The sequence below is a fragment of the Sinocyclocheilus rhinocerous genome, unplaced genomic scaffold (genome assembly GCF_001515625.1).
Source record: "Sinocyclocheilus rhinocerous isolate Xijiao unplaced genomic scaffold, SAMN03320098_v1.1 scaffold1841, whole genome shotgun sequence".
Lineage (NCBI taxonomy): Eukaryota > Metazoa > Chordata > Actinopteri > Cypriniformes > Cyprinidae > Sinocyclocheilus > Sinocyclocheilus rhinocerous.
The window spans coordinates 736,701-745,625 of record NW_015666172.1 but is presented as its reverse complement, the minus strand read 5'-3'; the positions used below and the strand labels follow the sequence as shown (position 1 = coordinate 745,625).

The 8,925-nt window shown below is 36.0% G+C and overlaps 1 pseudogene; it reads left to right on the top strand.

Annotated features, from left to right (window-relative positions):
* LOC107731875 (focadhesin-like) overlaps nt 1-8,925 on the top strand; it is a 45,191-nt pseudogene that overhangs the window by 6,472 nt on the left and 29,794 nt on the right.

The following is an 8,925-nucleotide window of genomic DNA, read 5'->3' as shown; positions in this document are numbered from 1 at the left end:
GACGCATCATCGATGTACTATAGTCCATTGCCACGTCACATTGTGACGTCAACACGATGTAGATTTTAAACCCGGAAGATGAAAAATTAACCAGTTTTCTCCAACAGTTAAAATTATCGGATGCTAACATTGTCTTCTATGATGTGCAACACAAACACCTCTGCTAAAATCTCAGAAAAAGTAGTCTGGGGTTTCATGACCCTTTAATGGTAGGTGATCATTGTGTTAATCACATGGAGGTGGACAAACCAGTCTCTGGTTTTGTAGATGTGATTCAAATTACCACAGAAGAGGATTTTTAAAAATAACCATTGTGTTCAAGACCCCAAGAAATTATTCTGAAGTGAGAAAAGAAGCAATTTTCTTTCCTGTGTTCCCATACAGTACTGTTCAAAAATTTGGGGCAGTTAGATTTTTTTTGAACGAAGTCTTTTATGCTCATTACTGCTGATTTTATTTAATAAAAAATACAGTAAAAACAGTAATATTGTGATATATTATTACAATTTAAAATACATATTTTCTATTTTAATATATTTAAAAATGTAATTTATTCCTGTGATGGCAAAGTTGAATTTTCAGCATCATTGCTCCAGTCTTCAGTGTCACATGATCCTTCAGAAATCATTCTAATATGCTGATTTGGTGCTCCAAATTATTATTATTATTATTATCAATATTAAAAAACATTGCTGCATAATATTTTTGTGGAAATACATGTACTGTGATACATTTGTTTACAGGATTTCTTTAATGAATAGAAAGTTCCAAAGAACAATATTTATATAAAATATAAATCTTTTGTAACATTATAAATGCCTTTAAAACATATTTTGCTAGACTGTAATACTTCTACTCCTGTGAGAACCCTGTTTTATTGTTGATACTTTTGAAAAGTTTTTTAATCAATTAAATCTAAATCTTAAACATCTTATATAGTTTTAATTTTGAATAACTAAATCTGGCTCTCACCATGAACAAGGAAATTAAAAATAAATAAATAAATGTCTTTACTGTCACGTTTGGTCAATAAAATGCATCTTTGTTGAATAAAGGTATTAATTTCTTTAAAAAAGAAAACATACTGACCCCAAACTTGCTTTTAAAACAAGAGGTTGGAACAGGACTTCAAAAACAAAATGCTGTTTGAAATCAATTGCAGGTGGTATTTATTATTTAAGGCTAGTGTATATTCTCTGCACAGTTTAAATGCTTATATCAAAGTTTCATTTGTCAACATTTGGAGTGCACTAGCATATAAATGGCCACAAAACTCCATTTTTGATTTAATCTGCTCTTTAAAACAGTTATTTACTAATGATTAGTCTGTGCCTGTTTGACCCAGTGATATACCGGTCAATCAACTGTTTGGCTTTGTTTAATTGGCCTATTAATTGATTAATATGATTTCTTTTATTTTTGGTAATCGTAACAGACCACATCCATCTGATGCTTTTATTAAAATGCTCAAATTAAGTCTAACCCTGAAGCACAAACAAACACAGATGCTGTTATTGGTTGATTGCTGCTGTAATGTGCTTAGTATATTGCGTTTTTAGAGGATTACCTCAGTTATCTGCCCACACACTTCCTTTTTCCTTTGAGTTGGACTCTTGGATGAAGATAAGCAACAAACTAAGAGTGCACATCTGCATATTCAGAAATTAAAAAGAAAAAAAAAACACATCTGAAATGCAGCCTGCTCCATCAGTCAGCTCATGTGTCTCCAGCACACACACCTCACGGCTGCTGCTGTCATCACCGTCACACATAGCAGCTACCCACACAATGTACCCGTTCATCATACAGACTGGAATTTTAAAGGAATAGTTAAAAATTTTTAAAAACATAAACATTCTGTCATTATTTACCCACCCCCATGTAATTTCAAACCTGTATGCTGTTTCTCTTCAGTGGTACACAGAAGTATATATTTTAGTTATATATCGCTATGCCACTTTTGCCTTACAGCAGCAGTTCATAGTGACCAGAGGCTGTCAAGCTCAAGAAATGACAAAAAGCACACAGCACACCAAAAACAATAGTCAATATGACTATTCATGGTCTTTTGAAGCCATATAGCGCATAAGCCTTAAGGATAATTTTATGATGCTTTTTTTGGTGGGTTTTTGAAGCTTGCATCACTGTGAACTGTTGCTGTATGGCAGAACGTGAGGCTGAGTAAATAATTACAGAATTTAAATGTTTGAGTAAACTATTAATTTTTTTATTTTAAGCACATGAAGACAGTTTATTTATATTTTCTATATTTATTTATTCTACATTTCCTATATTTGCTTTATTTACTTGCTTTATTCATTTTTTTATTGTATTAATATTTAGTCTTATTTATTTACTTGCTTACATTATTTATTTCGGTTATTTAAATATTGAAACTTTTGTCACTTTAAATACACGTTTATGATATTTATGGTAAAAGGTATTTTTACCAAAGGATTAATAACAAAAGCGACCAAATCTGAGCTTCTTGTGGCAATAACCTCAGCATTTTAATATATTTTTAGCCTTTTGCAGATTTTATTGATTGGAGAGTAAAGAGAAGACATGAAATATTAACAACTTTACTTAACTTTTACTTTGCCTGTGTGAGAACTGGCATAACTTCATCATTTCAGCATTATGTAGACTTCATTTAGAGCTCATCAAGCACTAAGTGGCACAACTGTTTTCAGCAAGATCTGTTCTTTCATGCACATTCATCCCATAAAATCCAGCAATAAGCAGAGATTTTGTACATATGCTGATTGTAATGTAGAAAACTGGAGTGTTACGGCTTTGCTATGCGCAGCGCTTACAAGGTTCACGAAAGAGCCTAGATGAAAGCTGGTAAGATGAATTTCCTTTCACTGAGTTATGTTTTCCCTCCTGGTAAAATATACAGTAATCAAACCCATAGGAGCTGAGAAATGTACAGTCAGACTTGAGAGAGCTGAGAAGGAGGGATGAAAGAAAACACAGCACATGTTGTCACGCAGAAGTGATTTATAATGTATGAGAAGCACTCCACCTGTATTCTCGTTAGGGTATGAGAGCTTTATATTTCGCATCCCAATATGTCATTGGCTACATTCGGAATAGCATGCTACCACAGTACTATTTCTACTGTATATAGTTTGTAAACGGTGCACGAGTATGATTTTAAGAACCAAATGACCTCTTACATTGGCTAAAACATGCAACATATAACCAGAACGCACCGAATCCCACAATGTAATGCTCTTGATTTGACCTTCTATTTCCAGTTTGTTGAGAAATCCAAGAAGTAACGTCAAAAAGTAACTTTAATGTCATTATATATTGATAATTTTTTCAGATTGCCAAGATCTAAGACATTTTATTTTCAATATTGGGTTAAAAATGCAACTTAACTGTGGTTACATGACCTCAAACAAAAACATTGTTGCACACTACTGTTTGGATCATGTATATGTGTTTTCTTTCACTGTGCAGTATGCATTAGTACACTAGCATTCCATTGCAAACACTACCACATACTCAAATATAGCCCTTCTACTTCTGTCTTTCAATAAACGTAATTTAAAAAGGGTTACATTTGTTCAATTGGATCTTACTTACTTTAGGTGGCATATTTGCATTTATTTTTCTGTTTCGAAATCGAGCAGATTCGTTTTGCCTTTACAGATTGTATGCACTTCAGTGATGGATTATGGGTCCATGGTTTTTCTTGGGTAGTATCTGCTGATGTTGATTGTTTTGTTTCTTGCCTGGGCAGGAATGTTCAAGGGCTGATCAAAGTGGTCGGGAGGCTGCTACAGATCCAGGCAAGTCAGCGGGATAACGAAGCAAGCTTCACCTGTCCATATTCAATTAGGTGAGTGCCTTTTCCAAGTGCAACAGCTGCTGCCAGTTTTTTTCTCAGAACTCTCACTCTTGCACATGTCTAGTCATATTGGATTTTAAACATACAAAATTATTTGCTATGGGCAACAGAATATGATGCAACACTACTCTTTTAAATATGTGTAAATGACAAAATTCTAAATAAAGACCTCTTAGGTCGAACTACTTCAAAAGTTTGGGGCTGGTATGATTTTTTTTTTTTTTAATGTTTTCTTTCATTAATTATTTAGTTTCACCAAGGCTGCATTTTTTAATCAAAAATCTTCTTCTTCTTCTTTAGTGTTTGCCATTAGCGATCACTGGTGCCATTTGATCCGATCGTTGGCTTGATTATTTAAACAAAAATACAGTAAAATATTTATATTGTTAAATATTACAACAAATTAAAATAACTGTTTTCTAATGCAATATATTTTAAAATGTAATTTAATCCTGTGACGGCAAAGCTGATTTTTTTTGTTTAAGAAACATTTCTTATCATAGTTAAAAACAGTTGTGCTGCTTAATGTTTTTCTGGAAACCAGGATAAATTTTTAGGATTCTTTAATGAATAGAAAGTTCAAAATAAGATCATTTAAATAAAATATAAATCTTTTGTAACGTTAATAAATGTCTTAACTGTCACTTTTGATCAATTTAATACATCCTTCTTGAATAAAAGTATTGATTCATTTTTCATTAAATCGTCCTGAGCTCAAACTTATGAGCGGTAATGAATCACAATGAGGTTATGTGACCTCTGAGAAAACACCTTAACTAAGGTTTTGTTCACATTTGAAGATTTAGGACCACTTTGAGCTTTCTGACCATTACTTACGGCTCGCATATCAACTTTCATCATACATGTTTTTTTGTTTGTTTGTTTATTTATATTAATTCATTCTGGCTTATATGACCTCTTATGATGAGTTACTTTATAATGAATCAAATAACTAATTTTTCTCCTTCTCTCTCGAGTTCTTCCCTGGTGTGAAGATGAATGGGTCGAGGGTTCTGTGCTGGCCTGGGATTGGTGCTTGGCCTTTAGCACGGGTGGGCACTGAGGGAGGGCTTGAGAATTAATGGAAGATGCCCACTGGTGCTCATTGTGTCCGTCTGCTCAATGGCTCCTCTGCAATCTGCTCTGGGGTCACAAAGCCACTTACAGCAGATATCCAACAGAAGCAGAGAGCGTTAGGGTGAGGTTGTGTAGGCAGTGTAGAAAAACAAATCAACTCTCTTTCCTCAGAAAAAAGACATAGATGAGAAGCTCAAACTGTAAATCTTTTTATTTGTCCTGGCACAGTGTTTCCTAAATGCCTACTACACAAAATTCTGCTATTCCGTAACAGTCTTTTATGCTCACCATAAAATCTATTATTTTCTTAGTTTTATTTTTGTAATATTTTTTATATTAATTTATCCTAGCCCTTCCCCTTCAGACAGATCAAATACATTTTATTCACTATGGTGCTGTATATTCAGTCCAACTTCTGTAGACTCAAACTTCCAAATTCTCCTTGACTTCTAAAGTTCTAAACGTCTCTTCTGGTTACGCAGTCTCGTTCTAAACTTTCAGTTCAGATAAGTGAGATTGAGGTCAATGTGTCAGCCAGCCATTGTCTGGCAGATAATGTTGTGGCTGTCTGCCGAAAACTGCCTCTGATGGATGAACCCTGATAATGTGATGGCTGCACCAGTTGGCCGGGGAACAACAAGAGATAGATGAGCAAATGTTTGAACTGTAGGATGTCTGTGGAGGGAGTGAAGAGCTTTGGTGCAACCCTAACATCTGGCTGGAGGTGACCCAGACCATAAATTTAAGTGTTGAAAGACTGTTTACCATGTAGAGGATCTTCAAGGTAGCTTTATAAAATATGTTCCTGTCTGACCCAGTGCCAAAGGCACACACAAACACCATGATCAGGGATTTGGATGAGTTCATTAATCTTAGGATAAAAGAGCATGTGTGTTTGTTAATATAAGGGCCTTCTTTTGTATGTTAGCATTAAGGTTAGACATTAATCACCAGCATAGAATAAGAGGGGAAGACATCTGAGCAAAAACTGCACAAAGGAGGCTAGTGCATTAAAGGAGCAGTTCACCTAAAAATGAAAATTTGCTGAAAATTTACTCACCCTCAGGCCATCCAAGATGTAGATGACTTTGTTTCTTCTTCAGAACAGATTTGGAGAAATTTAGCATTACATCACTTGATCGCCAGTGGGTCTTGCAGTGAATTGGTGCCGTCAAAATGAGAGCTCAAATTGTTGATAAAAACATCACATTTATCCATAATTTAACTTCTGGCCAAAATACAAGTCCATATTCTGAAATGATGGTTCTTCCAGTTAAACACAACTCCAGTCCATCAATTAAAGTGATAGTTCACCCAAAAATGAATTTCTGGCGTTAATTACTCACCCTTATGTTGTTACAAACCCGTAAGACCTTTGTTCATCTTCAGAACACAAACTAAGATATTTTTGATGAAATCCGAGAGCTTTCTAAGACAGCCCTCCATAGACAGCAAGGTGGTAGTTGCGTTGCAGTCTATGCAGGGTCAGAAAGCTCTCGGATTTCATCAAAAATATCTTAATTTGTGTTCCGAAGATGAACGAAGCTCTTATGGGTTGGAACGACATGAGAATGAGTAATTAATGACAGAATTTTCCATTTTGGGTGAACTATCCCTTTAATTGATGGACTGGAGTTGTGTGGATTATTGTGATGTTTTATCAGCTGTTTGCACTCTCCTTCTGATGGCACCCATTCACTGCAGAGGATCTATTGGTAAGCAATGCTAAATTTCTCAGAATCGGTTTTCTTCAAAACCTTCACCCTCTCTGTTCCTCTCTGGTGGAATGACACAAATGCTGGCGTTTAATTATGTGCTTGATTTTTTTAGGACCTTCCCTCACCCCTACATCACAGTGCTGGAAAACCGTCCTGACTGCTGGCCTGCTCTGCTCCAGGAAATTGATGACTTCCTTCAGCTGGCTATGGACAAGTATGAAATCTGATTCAAGTCCGTTATCAACCTCAACCAAGTGCTATATAAAATGTCAATGAGGTAGACCATGTTGTGAAATCTCGTTGGTTTCTGGCCTTCTGATTCTCCTCTGCTCTTGATGCTTCCTAAAATCTGCAGTAACAGGAAAGGTTGTATTTGAAGGCGAATTATAGCTACTTTATATGTTTTCTTCAGAGATGAGCCAGTATATGTGGAAATGCTGGTACCGTTCCTTCGTTACCTGTACTGCGAGCCCCAGAGGTTGTCAGAAAACGCTCTGCTTAGACACAGCCTCCTCAGGGTCCTGCTCCAGCCACGAGGGGTTCCTGAGCTTGACAGCCTGCAGGAAAAGGGGGCGTCTGGCACTCGGGTGGTCCGTGAGCTAATACACAGCCTCTTTGACCTGCTTCCATACATGCTGGTAAGCAGGCAGATGATTTCCGATGTGCTGAGCTGAAGTGGCTCAATAGAGCTATGTGGCTTAGTCCCATAACATGTTTCAACTGAAGGTTTCAATTGTCCATCACTGTAAATTTGCTATGGTGCCTAGCTCTACTTTATGATTTAACAAAAGGCCTTGAAGGTGTCATTCACTACCATTCAAAAATATTAAGCAGCAGAATCATTTTTAACTGTGATAATTTTGAGCAGATATCAGCATATTAGAATGATTTCTGAAGGATCATGTGTCACTGAAGACTGGAGTAATGGCTGCTAAAAATTCTGCTTTGCCATCACTGGAATTAATTACATTTTAAAATATACTAAAATAGAATTGTAATAACATTTCAGTATTTTTACTGTATTTTTGATCAAATAAATGCAGCCTTGGTGAGCATAAGAGACTTCTTTTAAAAACATTTTTAAAAAACATTTTCAGCGGTAGCGTAGGTGAGCAATATGGTTTGAGTAAATAATGAAGGAATGTAAATTTTTGCCTGAACTATCCATTTAAACATTTTTATCACACTTTGTTCACACATTATATCCAATATGCAATCAGTGTGTTGTTGTCCTGTGACCCATCAGGTGGACAGTGTAACTGCAGTGGTTGAGTTCAGCTCATTTGCTGAATCTCTGACGTCGGCTCTGCTCATCGATCCAGGCTTCTGGAGAAAGGAACTGACTCAGCTGGCTCTTCAGCTCCTGTGTGCCAGTCAGCTGAGTCTTCATCTGGGGGGAGAACTGATGTCTCTCCTTCACACACTCCACCAGATAATACCTGTACATGCAGAGGTGAATGCACACATTACACTGTTATTTCCTGCCTCATTTTATGCATATTATTTAAGTGGAAATGGAAGTATGAGAAACAATTACCTCTATTCGAATCAGTGCTGTTTAATTGCATTCATTTGCAAAATGCAGATGCAACAATGGATTATTGTAGAGAAAATGGCAAAATTAGTATAATTTTTTTTGCACTCTCAGTGTGATCTCAACAAATCTTCTCCTCTCATCATTTTAATGGTTTTGTAGGCACAGCATTTTCTAGCTCAAAGCGATTTGCATTCAGCTTTCCCTCTGAGGCTCCATCTGTGTCAAGCCGTTTGTCTGATTGTGCTCTATCTAACTGTAGGAACTCCCGCCTGAGCAAGTGATCATGGGAATCTCCCTGCTACTGCTAAGTGCCTCCACCTCTCAACAAACTGCCCTCCTAGAGCTCGGTAAAGCCCCTCTCGCTACCTAAACACAGCAAATTGACACAGCTAGCTTAATTTCCACAGAAAAATGTGGAATTACAGGCAGTTTTTGCTCAGAAATTCTATTTTTGTTACTTTTTCTTGCCGAGTTTCATGCTGATTGCAACATACAAATAATTGCGAGAAAAAAATATTTAAAAACGTTTTAAATATAAAAAGCTTTTATTTCAGGATAAATTGCATCAGAAAATGATAATGATTTATTATTTCTAAGGCTCATCCTTGGGGTTAGAGATTTGAACCTTTATGTATATAGTACTTTATACAATACAGATTGTTTCAAAGCAGCCTCACAGTAATAAACAGGAAAATAACAGAATCAATGATTCAGCTTCATCAAAATGAGAC